An 18,941-nucleotide genomic window follows, 5' to 3' on the forward strand; every position below is an offset into this window, starting at 1 on the left:
TTTTTTCATGTGTCTGATAGCCATTTGTATGTCTTCATTGGAGAAGTGTCTGTTCATATCTTCTGCTCATTTTTTGATATGATTATCTGTTTTGTGTGTGTTGAGTTTGAGGAGTTCCTTTTTTTTTTTTTTTGAGTTTGAGGGGTTCTTTTTTTTTTTCCTTTCATTTTATTTATTTTTTCAGTGTAACAGTATTCATTCTTTTTGCACAACACCCAGTGCTCCATGCAAAACGTGCCCTCCCCATTACCCACCACCTGTTCCCCCAACCTCCCACCCCTGACCCTTCAAAACCCTCAGGTTGCCACATTGAGATACCACCTGACACCAGTTAGAATGGCCAAAATTAGCAAGACAGGAAACAATGTGTGTTGGAGAGGATGTGGAGAAAGGGGAACCCTCTTACACTGTTGGTGGGAATGCAAGTTGGTGCAGCCACTTTGGAGAACAGTGTGGAGATTCCTGAAGAAGTTAAGAATAGAGCTTCCCTATGACCCTGCAATTGCATTGCTGGGTATTTACCCCAAAGACAGATGTAGTGAAAAGAAGAGCCATCTGTACCCCAATGTTTATTGCAGCAATGGCCATGGTTGCCAAACTGTGGAAAGAACCAAGATGCCCTTCAATGGATGAATGGATAAGGAAGATGTGGTATATATACACAATGGAGTATTATGCCTCCATCAGAAAGGATGAATACCCAACTCTTGTAGCAACATGGACGGGACTGGAAGAGATTATGCTGAGCGAAATAAGTCAAGCAGAGAGAGTCAAGTATCATATGGTCTCACTTATTTGTGGAGCATAACAAAGAACACGGTGGACATGGGGAGATGGAGAGGAGAGGGTGTTGAGGGAAACTGGAAGGGGAGATGAACCATGAGAGACTATGGACTCTGAAAAACAACCTGAGGGTTTTGAAGGGGCGGGGGGGGGTGGTTGGAGGTTGAGGAACCAGGTGGTGGATAATAGGGATGGCACGTACTGCATGGAGCACTGGGTGTGATGCAAAAACAATGAACACTGTTATGCTGAAAATAAACAAATAAAATAAAAAAAAATTATTTTATCTGAGAAAAAAAAAGTTCTTAGAATTTGGGAATATGGAAACTAAGAATATACTGCCTCAAACTATTTACAGATCACTCACACACACACACACACACACACAAACAAACACACACACACACGCACGTAATGAAAATATTCTCATTGAGCCAGGATCCTGGAAGATTGGAGACTGGGTAATTTTGCACTGAAATCAATGCACATTAGTTTGCTTGTCATTTATGTGGTAGATGAAAAGTATGCGTCTAATTTCTTCAAGCAAGGATGACAACATAGATGAAGGGTTTCTTTTTTTTAAGATTTTATTTATTTATTTGACAGAGCGAGATCACAAGTAGGCAGAGAGGCAGGCAGAGAGAGAGGAGGAAGCAGGCTCCCTGCCGAGCAGAGAGTCCGATGGGGGGCTCCAACCCAGGACCCTGAGATCATGACCTGAGCCGAAGGCAGCGGCTTAACCCACTGAGCCATCCAGGCGCCCCAACACAGATGAAGGTTTAACTTGAGCAAGGATACTTCCTTTTAAGATATCTTTTTTCAACTGTGGTCTATTAGTGAACACAGTTTTACCCTTTGTTCCCGTGTAAATTGGTTGTGAAACTATGTAGTTCCTTGGAATCCATTCTCCCATGCTTTCTTAAAATCTTTCCTTTCACAGGAGTTTTATACGTATCAGTTCAAATTGATACAATGAAGAGAATGTGATATTTATCTTGCCAGTATTTCCACATGATCATATGTGGTTATTTATATTACTAATTATAATTCATAATATTTATAATGTTCAACATTTCGTCTTTGGGGAGAGAATTTTTTTTTAAGATTTTATTTGTTTGTTTGACAGAGAGAGAGACAGCGAGAGAGGGAATACAAGCAGAGGGAGGGAGAGCGAGTAGCAGGTTCCCTGCTGAGCAGGGAGCCCAAAGTGGGGCTCCATCCCAGAGCCCTGGGACCATGACCTGAGCTGAAGGCAGAGGCTTAACGACTGAGCCACCCAGGCACCCCTAGAGGAGAGAATTCTCATAGTTCTTTTGTCTTCATCTTCCATCTACTCAAGTGAAATAGTATTTAGTGAGGACATGACACTAAAGACTAGAGCTACACATATTCCTGTGGTGGTAAGATTATTCATCAGCAAGTCTGAACAGATATAAACAAACATGTGCAAGATTCATGTTTAAAGATCTTCACAACTTTAAACCTTCTTATGACTATCAACTGGTCATCAGCACATACATACGAGCTGAGGGAAAAGGGCTGACTGAAGTACATCTCTCACATATCTGGTGTTTGGGATGTTTTCTTCTCATGTACTCTGTGTTCAAATACAATATAAGTAGCTTTACTGTCCTTCTAGGAATCCGGAAGGGAAAAATTGTGACCTTTCTGAGAAACAAAGGTTGATGCACAGGAGTGTAAATGTATCCCAATGTATTCTGACTTCTTTTGCTGTTGGTGGAGGGATTGGGCTCTGATGGGCCTTGCCATTATCAGGTCTGACTTCAGAGTGATGTTTGGTTCTTGCTAAGTTCTTTACCACAAAAACAAATCCCACCAGGCTTAGTTAGAAGCGGGTACCCATAAGCCCAATCAGCCTTACCACAGGGGTGCAAGGGTTAGCTACAGAGAGGTCATTTGGTTGACCAGCAGCCTCTGCCTAGAGGAAACCATCCCTGAATCAGCCACAGGAACCACAAGCAGCTCATTCTCATTCCAAGACCTTTTGTAAATAAACTGAGGAAATATGTGGGGGAAGGGAAGTTTGCCTTTCCTGTACATGCTCCTCTATGGGGTGGGACGGACATATAAAATGGCACAGGAGGTTTAGACATTATAGGACCTGGGGGACTTGTAAGTGAAAACTGTTTTCCAAGTAACAGGATCATTTTTCATGCCAGTAAGTCAGCATTGGAGACTTACAGAAAACGTGTACATATATTTTAAGTAGGGAAAGACCCTAAAAAAGAAAAGGGATGAAGAAAGTGTCCTGGGCTCAGAAGCTGGTTTGGCCCATTTTAAGACTCCAGAGATATAGGTAAAACCTTCTCATAAGAACTGTCTATGGAGAAGTGGACTTCACTTTGAAAGAAAATCACTTCAATCCCAGGGCAGTAAGTGACTCTGAGTTTGAATGCAGATGTGTTTGGTCCACAACAACCTATCTCTAGCTCTGAAATGCAGCTGCTTAAAGGAAACAGAATTGTAATTTCAAGCACCTCAAAACTTCTGTCAGTTATGATATAACTTTAAATCAGTTATGAAAAGAAACATGATTTACATAAATGACTCTTAATCTCACAAAACAAACTGGGGGTTGCTGGGGGGAGGTGGAATTGGGAGAGGGGGAGCGGGCTATGGACATTGGGGAGGGGAGGCGAACCATAAGAGACTATGGACTCTGAAAAACAACCTGAGGGTTTTGAAGGGTCAGGGGTGGGAGGTTGGGGGAACAGGTGGTGGGTGATGGGGAGGGCACGTTTTGCATGGAGCACTGGGTGTTGTGCAAAAAGAATGAATACTGTTACGCTGAAAAAAAAAATAAATAAATAAAAAGGGTAAAAAAAAAAAAGAAAAAAAAAAAGAAACATGATTTAGAGGTACAAAGCCTCAAAAAGGATATACCTTAAAATACATTTCATTTTAAATTTTGGGTTTTGGGTGTTTGGAAACTTCTCCAGGAAAAAGCCCCATAAAAGGATCCATAGTAGGTAACAGTTCTCACCAAAATTATGAGATGTGCCAAGGTACTTTGCTCAATTCTTTAAAACTTTCACTGAAGAAATCTAACAATCAACTCATAATGTTGGGCTATATACTTCTTGCTTGCTTTTTTTCATATTTTGCCTTTTTAGAAAAAAGTGTTTGGCAAAGTAGATTTTTGAAAAAGTAAAGAAGACATAATTGCCCTTATTGGCAAAGAAAATTTATATTTGTGTTTAATCAGGAAGTTCCAATTATGGGCAGGCACAAATAATGGCAAACTTTTTTTCTTCAGGAAAGTTTCAGTGTTATGCTGTGGAAAGTGGGAAAAATTGAGACTGTGAAGCTCAGATTCTAGGATTCTAGGATTTTTTTTTACAGTTGAGTAGTAACTATTTCTTGAATGCTGTATAAGGGTCACTCAAATTATACAGTCAGTATTACACAACTAGGTACAAAGTTCCCAAACTTCATCTTAAGGCAAGTTTTTACTTTTTATATGGAAACCACAGAAAACTTTGGTCTGGATTGACTGTAACTCTTTCAGCCTTAAAATCTTATGATTCTAAACTTAGAAAATTAAATTCTATTTTAAAAAAAGATTTTATTTATTTGTTTGGTGGTGGGAGCAGGAGCAGGGGCAGAGGGAGAAGCAGATTCCCCACTGAGCAAGGAGTCCGATGCAGGACTCAGCCCCAGGACCCTGGGATCATGACCTGAGCCAAAGGCAGATGCTTAACTGACTGAGCCACCCAGGTTCCCCTTAAATTCTATTTTTTTCATACTTCTTCTTTTCCATTCTAATAATAACTTCATTTTGTATTTCTGAATCACCTTTTTTTCAAACAGGACTTGGACTATTACTTCATATGAGCAATGGAGGTGTTAGTGGTGATGAGGTTTCATAGAGTACTTAAGGTTTAAACCCAATCTTAGAAAACAAGTTGAACAAAACTAAAAGGCAACCTACAGACTGGGAGAAGATATTTGCAAATGACCTATCAGATAAAGGGCTAGTATCCAAGATCTATAAAGAACTTATCAGGGGCACCTGAGTGACTCAGTGGGGTAAAGCCTCAGCCTTCAGCTCAGGTCATGCTCCCAGGGTCCTGGGATAGAGCCCTGAATTGGGCTCTCTGCTCAGCAGGGAGCCTGCTTCCCCCCCACACCAACATCTGCCTACCTTTCCACCTACTTGTGATCTGTCAAATAAATAAATAAAATCCTTTAAAAAAAAAGAACTTATCAAACTTAACACCCCCAAAACAAATAATCCAGTCAAGAAATGGACAGAAGACATGAACAGACATTTCTCCAAAGACAAACAAATGGCCAACAGACACATGAAAAAAATGCTCCACATCACTTGACATCAGGGAACTACAAATCAAAACCACAATAAGATACCACCTCATGCCAGTCAAAATGGCTAAAACAAACAAGTCAGGAAACAACAAATGTTGGCAAGGATGTGGAGAAAGGGGAACCCTCTTACACTGTTGGTGGAAATGCAACCTGGTACAGCCACTCTGGAAAACAGTATGGAGGTTCCTCAAGAAGTTAAAAATAGAGCTACCCTGTGACCCAGCAATTGCATTACTAGGTATTTACTCCAAGGATACAAATGTATTGATCTGAAGGGGCACCTGCACCCCTAATATTTATGGCAGCAATGTCCACAATAGCCAAAGTGTGGAAAGAGCTGAGATGTCCATCGAGAGATGAATGGATAAAGAAGATGTGGTGTGTATATATATATATATATATATATATATATATATATATATACACAATGGAATTTACTCAGCTATTGGAAAAAATTAATACTTACCATTTACATTGACATGGATGGAACTGGAAGGTATTGTGCTGAGTGAAATAAGTCAATCAGAGAAAGACAATTATCCTTTGGTTTCACACATATGTGGAATATAAGAGAGTGCACAGGACCATAGGGGGAAGAGAGGGAAACTGAATGGGAAGTCATCAGAGAGAAACCATAAGAGACTCTTAACTACAGGAAACATACTGAGGATTGCTGGAGGGGAGGGGTAGATGGGATGGGGTAACTGGGTGGTGGGCATTAAGGAGGGCAGGTGACGTGATGAGCACTGGGTGTTATATGCAAATGATGAATTGTTGAACTCTACATCTGAAACTAATGATGAACTATATGTTGGCTAACTGAATTTAAATAAAAATAAGAAAATGAGTTGAAGTTATCAGTGTGTAAGTGGCCATGGTGGGGCTAGAGGAGGGGACACTCCAATTATCCACATCAGGAAGAAGACTGGCATGAGTTCAGTGCAACTGATGCCTAAATAGTGGTTAATGGAAAAATGATGACTATAAAAAGACTGGAAGCGCAGGACAGATCTAGATTATGGAACACTTTGTGGGCTGTGCTGAGGAAATTATTCCGTTCATATGGAGGATTTCAATCTGGTGAGTGATGTGATCACATTTGTATTAGAATGGCAATTTCTCTGGCAGTATGAAAGGCACAGAAACTGGAAGACTAATGTAGCGACCAAGGTAAAAGACCGATGATAGTAAAATATAGTAAAGGCAGTGTAATGTGTTGGGGAAGGTATGAATACTCCCAAGGACATTTAGGAGGTAGACTCAATCAAAATGGTGAGTAACAAAATGTGGACTGAACAAGAAAGAGGATTTGAGAAGGTGTGTTTTGAGCTCCTGTCAGTGAACAGAAAAGGTGAGGGACAGCTGGGGGAGTGAAAGCCTATATAGTTAGAGTGGTAGGGCAAGTTCATAGAATAAAAAAGTCTAAAAATATAAACATGGCTTGGGATCACTGCCTTTGCAGATTTTATTAAATATCTGGAAGTGATGGTTAATATATGGAACTTAATATTATAATGGTTGCCAGAGATGTAAATGAGCGTCTCTGGCTATAGCTACTTAATTAGAGAAGACACCTTGAAAGAGGAGACGAAGAATGCCAGAAGAAGGAAACACAGTCCAAAATAAGGGACATTTGGTCAGAGAAAAAGACACATTTTCAGCTGATTTTTAACAATACTTTGTATTTCTACACCACTTTTGCTTTCAAAGCATGCATCTCACAAGAAGCTAAATTAACTATAGTAACTATTGTTAGTAAACATAGAAGCCATGACAATTATTTATTTCGAAACCTCAAACTAGGACTCAAAGAAATGCTAAAACTGTAAGGCAAATAGCAAGTTTACATCAAAGGTTAGAATCTAGATCTTCGTTATCTGATAACAATTTCTTTATACATAAGCAAACTTTAGATGTATAACAAGGATAAATATGAGTGGAACAATGAGCAAAATTCATGGAAACTTTAAGTTAGGACGTTCTTTTTTACAAATGTGTCAAATACATGGTAAAATTAGTGCATCTTTCCCTAAAATTGGGAAATAGGAAAGCATCTTTTCCTAACTGGCATACAAAGGTTAAGTATGAAAAGAGTATATATTAATGCACAATTTAAACCAATTTTCAGTGTCAGAACAGTCGATACTCCCTGAGTGACTTCAATTTCTCTAGTTGTTGAGCCTTCCTACTATTACTCTATTTGATAATCTTGTGATGCATAACTGATGCAACATAAAGGCTATAGTCATGAGAGTTAATCCATTTTTTAAAAAGATTTATTTATTTTAGAGAGAGAAAGAGCAGTGTCAGGGGAAGGGACAGCGAGAGAGGGGGAGAGAGAGAATCTCAAGAACACTCCCTGCTGAGTTCGGGGGTTCGACCTTGCTCCACTTGGGGCTTGATCTCATGACCCTGAGATTATGACCTGAGCCAAAATCAAGAGTTGGGGGTTGCCTGGGCAGTGGGTTAAAGCCTCTGCCTTTGGCTCAGGTCACAATCCCAGGGTCCTGGGCTCTCTGCCTCCTCTCTCTCTGCCTGCCTCTCTGCCTACTTGTGATCTCTGTCTGTCAAATGAATAAAATCTTCAAAAAAAAAATCAAAAGTTGGACACTTAACCGACTGAGCTACACAGGTGCCCCTCAACTAACTTCTTTGATAAAACATCTAGAACATAGAGTTTTAAAAGGTGGAGCATTTGGTAAATACACAATCTTTGGCTATGCTCTTCAATGCTTATGATATACTGAACCAACTGCAGCATTGACATCTAAGCTCTGTTTCTGTAACAATTTTAGTGTAGGCTTCAAAGATTTGCCTTAGTTTAATCCTCTTCTAAAACCCAACTGCAAATGTACTCACATCTACTGTAAATTGCTGTGTGGAAGAAATCCAATATTGCATGCTGCCAATTACCTCTGGTGGTCATTTATTTGTGGCTAGAGAATTCCCAGAAGTACAAAATTTGGTAGGCTTTAGGTTTATAAAAGGTTTAACTTAAGTTTATAGTAAGTGATAAATACATCAAAGTAATGTAGTGATTTTATAATTCAAAGAATAAAGGATAAATTGACACATTTGATAAAAGTTTTTTTTAAATAATAATATTTTAAAGACCAGATTCTTCCTAACACATTCTTATCTTCACAACATTAACTTCCTGCTCTTCTTCCTGCAGTAACCTTAAGTGATAGGGTAGGGATAAGAGGCCAGTGGAATTCTGTAATCAAAGCTAGTTTTGCATCTGTCCTTTCTTCCATGTCCTCTCCTTTTATGAGGATGTTCACACTGATTGGAAGCTTCTTGAAAGTTGGTCTTGATAATGTCTTCATAATCTTCTTGATAATTCCCGGCTTCTACATAGGGCAGCTACTGATTAAATGGGTTCTCAATGAAGAGTTTTGATTATTGAACAGAAGGCACTAAATATGAAAGATAAGCTATTTATTTGTTTTTAAAAGTAATAAAGATGCCAGACAGGTAAATACTTAATAGAAAGCATAATAACTGATTTTAAGTTGGCTGTTCCTATAAATATCTGGCAAAGGAATAAAGTTTCAAATCATATACACCGTGAGATGCTTAATTATGAAATAAATAATTTGAAATTCAAAAAAAAGTAGTTTTTCTAGATACCATTTACTACAGTTCTCTGTTCACCTAAAGGGAATGTAGACTTGCATTTGCCTAAGAAAGGACAGCATATTTCTATCATACCTTCAGTCTTGATTGTTATAGAATAATTCTTAAGCTTAATACAGTGTTATGGTCATGGAAAGAGATGTTTCATGAGTCCTCTGGAGTGTCTGGCATTATTCACTTTAAGAAAAATCTAATGTTAAAAATTTGAATTACTTGGCAATCTCTTTCAAATTCTATTGAATCAACCCCAGAAAATATTGAGAGTCAATGTTTCTTATTTATTTGTAAGTTAAAGCAGCCAAGGCAGATCAAACGGTGGCCAGATCTCCACAACCATTTGTTAGGTACAGACAGCAAATTATCAGAAGTTGTTTGAATGAATATAATTACCTATTGGCATGCAATGCCCCTTTACATTCTCAAATGATGATAGCTGGATGAATCGAGGCCTATCATAGTCCTTCACTATTATTTCTGACTAGTAATTTGTTGAGAGAGCCACATATTTATATATACAAACATACACAGATTTTGCTATTTTTGCAGTGTAGCATCTGATGGCATGTACATATGTTTATTGTATATGTGTATGTATGTAAATAGACACAAAATGCCCACATACATAACTAGACACATGATACACCCACTCTACCTGGACTTTTATCAAAGTCAGTAGCACAGACATTAACTGACCTGAAGCAGTTAGGATAATAGCGTCTGCCACATCTTTTGTCCCACTGAATCAACCTTGAATGTTCTGAAAGTTTGTGCCCACACCAATGGGTTCACCAAATTCCTAAAGTCTCAGAGAGGAATGCATTCATGAGCTGCTGAATACAGCCCCGTTAGGGCTCCACCATTATTATGTGGGGAAACATACTGTTTTTAATGGAAACTATTTCTTTGAGAACTTGGAAAATCTTTCTCTTTCTCTTACTGAATAATAATTTCCTGAAGGGAGTCTAATATTTATATTCTATAAATACTTTAAAATAAAACCACAGCAATAAAACAGACCTAACATTAAATAGCAATTAGCTAGACTTTCCACTAAAATCAAGCCAGCTCAAAATATTATAAAAATGGCTAGAAAATGATGGCAGATATAGAATTCCTGAAATCTAAGCTATGATGAATATTTGGTAGCTAGATGCCAACTTGGTGGCCAAGGGCTGTGCTCTGTCTCTCCACAGGCTACAGAAGTAGGACTAGAAATGAAAGACAGATGAAAGTGGGCTGCATCGTATACACATTGTGAAAACCATGATTAAGGTTTTCAACAAAAATTTCTGGTAACTCACCATGTACCTTAACCCTACACATGATGTAGTAAATGTAGGAGTGAACAAGACATCTAGTTTCTGATCTCATGATGTCAATCAGTTAATAAGCAAGTAAATAATTAAATGCTTAAAGATTGTGATGGATATTGAGTGAAATAAACAGGTGAATAAGACAGGGAATAACTGTGGGGAGCTACTTTCAATACAGTGGTCAGGAAAGGCACCTTTTAGAATGTCACCTTTTAGCTGAGATTGGGAGAATGAGAAGGAGTCAGCTATGAAAAGCTAAGGGAGGGAGAGCACTCCAGGTGGAGCACCAGCAAGAGAAAGGATTTAAAGCCTATGGGAAAGAACCAGTCATAAACAACAGCACAAGGGGAACCAATGAAGCTGCAGCACTGTGAATGGTAAGAGATGAGTTTGGAGAAGGAGGGTAGAGCCAGGTCCTACAGAGCCTTGTGGACCAATGTAAATAGCTGGGATTGTATGCCAACTGTATTTAGATTCTGCATTGCTAAGTGAATATCAGAATGAAAGGAAAGAACACATTTTGCCCAACATAATCATTCACTTTAATTTTTGTTAATTTTATGGATCGTGAAATGGAAATAGCATCTTGTATTCCTTGAAAACATGTTGTTTTATCAAATTTTATATTCGAGGAGAATGTTCTGACTAGCCTGACAACATAGAGATTTGTAGTCAGATTCTAAACTTTGAAGAGACTGTGCATCAATCTACATGTTCTTTACTCTTGGAAACATATCATTTCTCCTTTGTTTCTCCTTTCTCAAGCAGTAATTTTAGTTTGCCTCGGAGTTTTACATTTTTGTTCTCTTTTCCTGGAGTGTGTGTGGCGGGGGATAGTGGTGGTGGCAAAGAGACACAGGAAAACTATGAAATATATAAGAGGTTATAAGAACAAATAAGGAGAATAAAAAATAAAACATTTTGCGACCTTGCATATAATTGTTTCTGTATTTTCCTGAATTCTTGCCATTAGTGATGAACATTGACAAAGTCTAGGTAATTTAGAGCAACAACATTACTGTTTTCATTTCTAAACTTCCTTTTAGAATGTCTATGTTATGTTCTTTTTTTCATTAAATACATTAATAGCTTGTGGGCTAATTCCAAAGTTGATTCTTCAAAAGTAGTGATTCAGAGTCCATCACTACTTTTGAAGAATCAACTTTGGAATTAGCCCACAAGCTATGAAAAACAACCTGAGGGTTTTGAAGGGTCAGGGGTGGGAGGTTGGGGGAACAGGTGGTGGGTGATGGGGAGGGCACGTTTTGCATGGAGCACTGGGTGTTGTGCAAAAAGAATGAATACTGTTACGCTGAAAAAAAAAATAAATAAAAAGGGAAAAAAAAAACAACAAAAAAAAACCATACTAGTTTTCCTGTGACCTACCAGATAGCTATAGTTGATTCTGCTGTCGACACTGCAACAGAAAGCATTTTGTATAACCAAAAAATCGTGTTTTTTTTCCTAACCACAAGTCGAAATTTATCACAAGGTTAATGCACCCTGCTACGGGTGTAAAATGTAAGGTACTGAATCAGCATCTCCAGCTGTTCCTAAGGGAGGGAAATCTTCCCTTTTTCCAAGTGGCCATGTTCCCAAGTGGAGGTGAATAGAGGACAAGAGGGAGTGGATGGGGTAACGAAGACCCAGATTCCATAGAGAGCCAGGACCTGTTGATGAGTTAGTGGGTGGTAATAACAGCATTTTTCATGAGACAGATCCAACAGTGTTCATCCAACAGTGGGAATCATTATGTGCTCTGGTCTGGCTGAGTGAGCCATTCCTTTTTTTTTTTTTAAACGAGAGAATTAATTAGAAATCAACATAAACAGAAAATGTGATAGTTTAATGGTAATGAGCCTGCATGTGTGTTATTCCATAACTACTAAGTTTGCATTCTTGAATGAAACAAACTTCAGTTTGTGCTAAAAACAAACTCGACTTTGTTATATGATGAATAAACTCGGATATTCTTGCCACATAGCATGCTGAAGTAGCATATTGATGGCTGAGGTCTTAGCATAAGCAGACAGCAGGCGAAAGACTTGCGGTATTTTAACAGGCACAAGAAGATGTGAAAACAGTGGGTATACCATTAAATAAATCCAGCTTTATGCGACCCACCTAAAATCCTGAGCAGGAAAAATAAGTGGATGTTTCTCCTAGAGTCACAAAATTGCTGACAGAGCAGAAGGTGCTGATACACACCTTTGTGAATTTGATTCATTTTTGTACTTCATGGGCGTGGTTTACGGCATCACCATCTCCTCTAGAAATGGGTCCTGCACACTTCCCAGAGGAGCACAGTGACTGGGAGGTGGTGAGCTGGCTTTGGACTCAAACAGAGTTTTAAGATTTACTAGCTGAATAGCCAAAATTTATCTCTTTATTCAGCTACTCATTTAGACAATTAAACTCTCCAACATCTACACACAGTGAATGAGCACCTGAAGAGGAATAAAACCAATCATCTGTATCAAGGAGTTCACAGTCTGGTTAGACACAAGTTGCTTTTTGAACCTAAGCTTTCTTATCTGTAATGTGGGAGTATCTACTTAATAGATACTGGGGGAATTAAATGGGATCACATTTAAGCACCTAGCACTCTTACAGTCACTCGTAACAAGTCAGTATGCGTAAGGCATTTCGTTTTACCCGGGAAGTACTAAGTATAACCTTGTACTAGTTCCACTCTTATTCAAGGCAGCTGTGAAGCTTCAGTCAATAATGACTCAAAACGTTCAAGCAAGGAGGCTGGAGAGAGGGCAGTTGCTGATGCTTCTTCTAACACAGATTTGGGGAAATTTGGAGAGCCAAGGACTCACTAACAGTCATAATAAGAGACTAATTTTTAAGGATCACAGATGCAGCTTTTAGTGAGCATCAGATATGGTGCTCTCACCCCACATTCTGGGCATGAAGTCCTCTGGGACTCTAGCAACCCACTGAAGACAAGGACGTGTTCAAACATACCGAAAGAGGTAAGGTGTACCATGGAAATGATACCAGAATGGTATAAAGAACATGACAGTCTTTGCCAGTAAGGGTCTAAAATTTTACTGTGTATAAAACTGAGCCAGAGGACTTTTTTTTTAGTTAAGTATCTAAGAATCTGTTATTTATTTATTTTTAATTTTTTAAATTATTTATTTATTTTTTTCAGCATAACAGTATTTATTGTTTTTGCACAACACCCAGTGCTCCATGCAATACGTGCCCTCCCTATTACCCACCACCTGGTGCCAGAGGACTTTTTAATAATGTGAATGCATAGGTTTCATTCTAAAAAACTCTGATTCAGGAGTGAAGTGGTGGGCCCAGGTGCACCTATAAGAGCATCTATAGGAAGCACTTCTGGTGAATGTGACACAGGTGATCCAGACGCCCTACTTTTAGTCATTGCATCCTTGCCATTTTCACGAGTAAGTATTTATTCAGCGGTAACTCTCCCAGAGACTCAGAAACAAAACATGGTCTTCTAGAAGCCTACAATACAGTTGGTAAAACAGTCTTTTTATTTTTTTAAGGCCCATCAATATATAGACTAGAAATGGTAGCACAGCAGAAATTCCAAGGCAGGGGCAGTTGCCGACAGTTATGGTATGTGAAGATGCCAGACAGCAGTCAGGAACAGTGATGGGACTTGAAGGAAAAGAACTTTGACAAAGAGAAAGGGAAGACAGTGTTAGGAGCAAGAGTGTTATGCATGAATACATAAAGAAGATTTGGGAGAATGGTAAATATAACTGTGGAATTTAAAAGGATTTTAGAGCTCTTCCTTTTCTAGTTTCAGATGAGAACACTGTGGACCACGTAGTTAATTAGCTTCTAGTGATAGAATAATAAAACTTTGGAAGTTTAGAGGGATTTAGTTCAAACAGCCTCCCCAGAAGAGTCCATTTAACCATATCTAGTAAAACAAATCTTGTGTTTTGGGGGAAGCCAGTATAATTATTTTATAGCATCTCTACATACTGAACATCTTAAAACATCTCCCTATTTTGAACATAAACCTGCCTGTCTTTCAGGAAGTTCTAGTACCACAGAGCACACCCAATACATTTTCTCCTTTTTTCCTTAAGAGAGTTTGTTAAATAGTGCTTGGTGCTTTGGATGGAAAGATGGAAAAAACCTAAGAGTCTGAAGTATGGTGAGAGACCATAAACAGAGTAAAGCCAGTGTGGTAAATATTATGGACAAGGCCTCAGCAGAAAGGAGACAACCAACCATCGGGAACCACCTACTTGGGAATCCTGACGTTCGAGCTGGATTTCGAGAAATATGGGGAAACTGGGTGGGGGCTTGAATTTAATCTTTCATAGAACTTGAAGGAACTGTTGATAGACAAATCAGCAACATGATTTAATTTGGTTTTAAGCAAATACTCTGATGACAAAGAGAAGAATTTCTGGGGAGGGGAAACTAAAAGTTAATGGGATGTTATGTTATGTTTGATGCCTGGCACTGCTGTTGTCTGAATTAGAACAGCACTAATGGAAGTAATGTGAAAAGAGGGGATGGATTTTAAAGTTATCTCCAAAGAAGAATGGGCAAGGTTGACAGGATTTGACAATCAATTTTAAAGAGGCAAATGAAAAAATAACTAATAAATGGGTAAACAAAGGAATAACAAATGTTGATTGTGTTTCTAAGTGGGGAGACCAGGAACAAAATGATGTAACTGATTGAGATACAAGGATTCAGAAATATCCAACTAGAAGGGCAGGGGCCTGAAGGAGGGAAAAAAGCAGGTAAAAATGACTATATTGAGGTCCTAAGGGCTGGACTTGTCTTTTCTCCCCCTTTAAAAAAAATTGTTTATTTATTTCTTATTTTTTAATAAACATATAATGTATTTTTATTCCCAGGGGTACAGGTCTGTGAATGGCCAGGTTTACACACTTCACAGCACTCACCATAGCACATACCCTCCCCAATGTCTTTTCTCCCTTTTTATCCCAAAGAGATAGCCCAGGACTATGCATATTGATGGGTTCATAATAAATCATATCGAACAAATAAATCCCTTAGTTTTTTTTTTTCCTAAGATTTTATTTATTTGACAGATAGAGATCATAAGTAGGGAGAGAGGCAGGCAGAGAGAGAGAGAGGAGGAAGCAGGCTTCCTGCCAAGCAGAGAGCCCGATGCGGGGCTCGATTCCAGGACCCTGGGATCATGACCTGAGCGAAAGGCAGAGGCTTTAACCCACTGAGCCACCCAGGCGCCCCTAAATCCCTTAGTTTTATAAAAAATAAACCCATCCAAAATCAAGAACTGAGACCTATGGAAATTTGGTGCCTTCACAAGGAATGATCACCTAGCCTTGGTGGCACTCTTCAGAGGTTTTTTGATTTCACTAAAACATAAAATTTATGGACAGAAATAAAGGGGAGCAAAAGTTAAGACCAAACATCAGGAGCATGAATAGCAGGCTAGGGAGTTTACTGTGAAGATAACAAGGAAACATTATGGTTTTGAAAGATGATGGAATTTTAGGGAATGTTCATATATTATAGGAATTCAGAAAACAAAGTTGGGGGGATTCTTCTAACCCAGCATTTCAGCCATCACACCTGAGCATGCATGAATTTAAGTGTGGAATCTGAGCGCTTTCCAAAGCCAGAGAGCCAAATGCTGGAGCTAAGCTTAGTTTCTTACGGCATCAATATCCAATTACATTTTCCAGAGTTGAGATCCCTGATGTTCAATTCTGGTCACAGTCACTGGGGAGACAGGACCTGTGAAGTTAGTCAGGAAAACTGCCCAGCATAGGAGCAAAGACACCTGCCAAGTATTCCTCTGGCTTTCTGCCTTCCTAACTAGATAAAACATATTTTCCTGTGGTCCATTATAAATAATCACTCTAGGGATGCCTGGGTGACTCAGTTGGTTAAGCAACTGAAACTGCCTTTGGCTCAGGTCATGATTCTGGAGCCCGTGGATTGAGTCCCACATTGGGCTCCCTGATCACCAGGGAGGCTGCTTCTCCCTCTGATCTCTCCCCTCTCATGCTCTCTCTCTCTTTCTCAAATAAATTCTTAAATAAAAACAATCACTCTACATTGAGACTACAGAACCAAAATCTTCTGTTACAAAAAGAGACACAACATGGCTCATTTTGCTTCAGACCCCTGACAGGCATGCTGGTTTGGACACAAAGGGATTTATTTGTTCGATATGATTTATCTGTACCACCAGAAAGTGTACTGATCAATTTTTATTAGGGAGCTGATTTCAGAAACCTAATTCATTTCTTTTTTTTTTTAATACTTTATTTATTTATTTAACAGAGAGAGAGAGGGAGATTACAAGTAGGTAGAGAGGCAGGCAGAGAGAGGGAAGCAGGCTCCCTGCTGAGCAGAGAGCCTAATGCCGAGCTCAATCCCAGGACGCTGAGATCATGACCTGAGCCGAAGGCAGAGGCTTTAACCCACTGAGCCATCCAGGCGCCCCTCATTATTCTATATCTAACAAAAATACTAATTATAGATGGTGAAATAGCAAAATAGGAATGATCTTTTTTAAATCATTTAACAGAATGTTTTTGTAATCCTCTCCCTTATCCAAAGTTTTGCTTTTCAGTTTCAGTTATCTGTGGAAACCATATTTTGGGAGCAGACGATCCTCCTAACATATTGTTAGAAGGTCTATTGTAGCCTAATGTTTATGTTATTTGCCTCACTTCATCTCATCATGTAGGCATTTTGTCATCTTACATCATAACAAGAAGAAGACAGGGGCATAGAGTAGAATAAAATATTTTGAGGGGGAGCACATTTACATCACTTTTATTACAGTATGTCATTATAATTGTCCTATTTTATTATTAGTTATTACTGTTTAACTTCTTACTGTGCCTAATTTACAAACTTTAACATAGGTAGATATGTGTAGAAAAAAACAGTACATATAGGGTTTGGTACCATCCCTGGATTCAGGCATCCACTTGGGGGGTTTTGGAAGGTGTTCCCTGAAGATGAGGGACAAATGTGTATCACTACAAGTCTCTATTTTAGTTTCTTTTAGTTTATAAGGACCATTAGGGGAGCCATGGGCTTAGATTTTATTTTTAGATTTGACAGCATTTTTGTTCAGTCTTTAAAATGACTTATCAGCCTTTTTCCTCAGCATCTGCTTTCCCCTGGATGGGCTCACACATGGATATTTAAAGGAACGGACCCTAATGATCCACCAATTCCCCTTGTCAGCCAGTAGGAATACTGTAATCCATAATAGAGATTTCCCCTAATTTACATGCTTTTATTGTCACACACCAAGGAAATTGTACTAATAGGAGGAACTTCACAGGAGATAAATGGGGATCATGGTCACAAAGGAAAGGCCATGGACTGTAGTAAAACAAAACAAATATGCCCCTTTCAGAAATTTGAGATTGAGTTCTGCTCAAATTTACTAGCTTTGTGACACTATACAAATCACTTAATATCTTTAAGCTTGATCTATAAAACGAGAATGGTAAAACCTGCTCACCCATTTCAGGGGGGTACTGAAAAACTCAATGAGACAATGTTCCTAAACTGCAAAATTATAGTGATATGTTATAGTTAACAGTGGGTGTAAGTGATACTTGACCAACTAGGGCCAGATTGAAACCTAATCATTCCCAAGAACAGACTAGGGATACATTTGATGAGAAAACGGACAAGTGTATTTGATGAGAATATGTCTAACTGGTTGGTTGTTTTAAACTGTGCCCTGTCATGAGTCATGTTAGACTAGGGTAACAGGTTATAGTAACTTTTTGGATTTGGATCTCATGGAGTAAGGAAATAAGGCGATTGTGAAGTAAGTGTTGATCCAGTGAGCAGAAAATTCTCTTTGAAATGACCATTAATTAAGCAAATAAGAAACAGACTGCCAGAAGAGCCACAGAACACGTCTCTGGAAGGCCATCCTACGAACCTATCTGCTCTGTGGCCTTCGGTGTTACAGAATGGCCAAGGGAGTTGTTTCTACTCTCGGGTCCACTACAAAATGACTACAGTCAGCTACCTACTTCCCTGGACTCTTTCTTCTTTCTTAAGTAATTTGAGGGGATTATGCTGCATACACGACTCACCAAATCTTTCTTCCTACTAAAACATGTTGCACACCTAATCCACACGTGCTCTTTCTCTAATACATTCTATTGACACAAATGGCATCAATCCATTGCCAAAGCTAAGATTCTAGAAGCCCCACTCACCTCAACACCAACCACTCCTCCTGTGGATTCTACATCCTTAGTTCGGAGAGCTCACATCTTTCCACTTCCCACCCAGACTACTGCTACCAGTTAGCAATTAGAGGGATCTTTTAGGAACAATAGTTAAGATTTTATCAGGCTATCAGGCCCCTGCTTTAAAAACGGCTTAAAGGCTTCTCACGGCTCTTCCCAAGTAACCACTTCTGTCAGTTAGCTCAGTTTACTCTCTCTCAACCTCATTTCTTGTCTAAGGAGCCATTTGTAGTACCCTCTCAGCTGCAGAGAGAACTCCCCCTCATTTAAACCTCCGGCACTGTCTTCTTGATGAAAAGCAGAGCTAATGAGAAAGCTGTCCTTTGAGTCAGCAGATCTGGGTATACTCTTATGTATACCATTGCTGTCTTCCACTTTGGTCAGTTGCTTAATGGTTTGGGCCTCAGTTTCTTCATTTATAAAATAGAATATATTGTGAGGTTGCTGTGAGGTTTACAAGAGATAATACACATAAAAGCACCTGGCTTTCACAAGTTAGTAACATACAGAAAAGAACTGGAACGTGCTATTTTCAAGGCTCTGAATTCGGGCAACTGACCTCTTTAAAGCTATCAGTTGATGTTAGGAAAGGTCATCAACAGACTTACATAAGAAATCC

General features: G+C 39.0%; 1 protein-coding gene across 2 annotated transcripts in view; it reads right to left on the reverse strand.

The window, feature by feature from the left end:
* RSPO3 (R-spondin 3) overlaps nucleotides 1–18,941 on the reverse strand; it is a 92,606-nt gene that overhangs the window by 56,649 nt on the left and 17,016 nt on the right. The gene's annotated exons all lie outside the window — the stretch shown is intronic.

The sequence above is a fragment of the Meles meles genome, chromosome 5, assembly GCF_922984935.1.
Source record: "Meles meles chromosome 5, mMelMel3.1 paternal haplotype, whole genome shotgun sequence".
Taxonomy (NCBI): Eukaryota; Metazoa; Chordata; class Mammalia; order Carnivora; family Mustelidae; genus Meles; species Meles meles.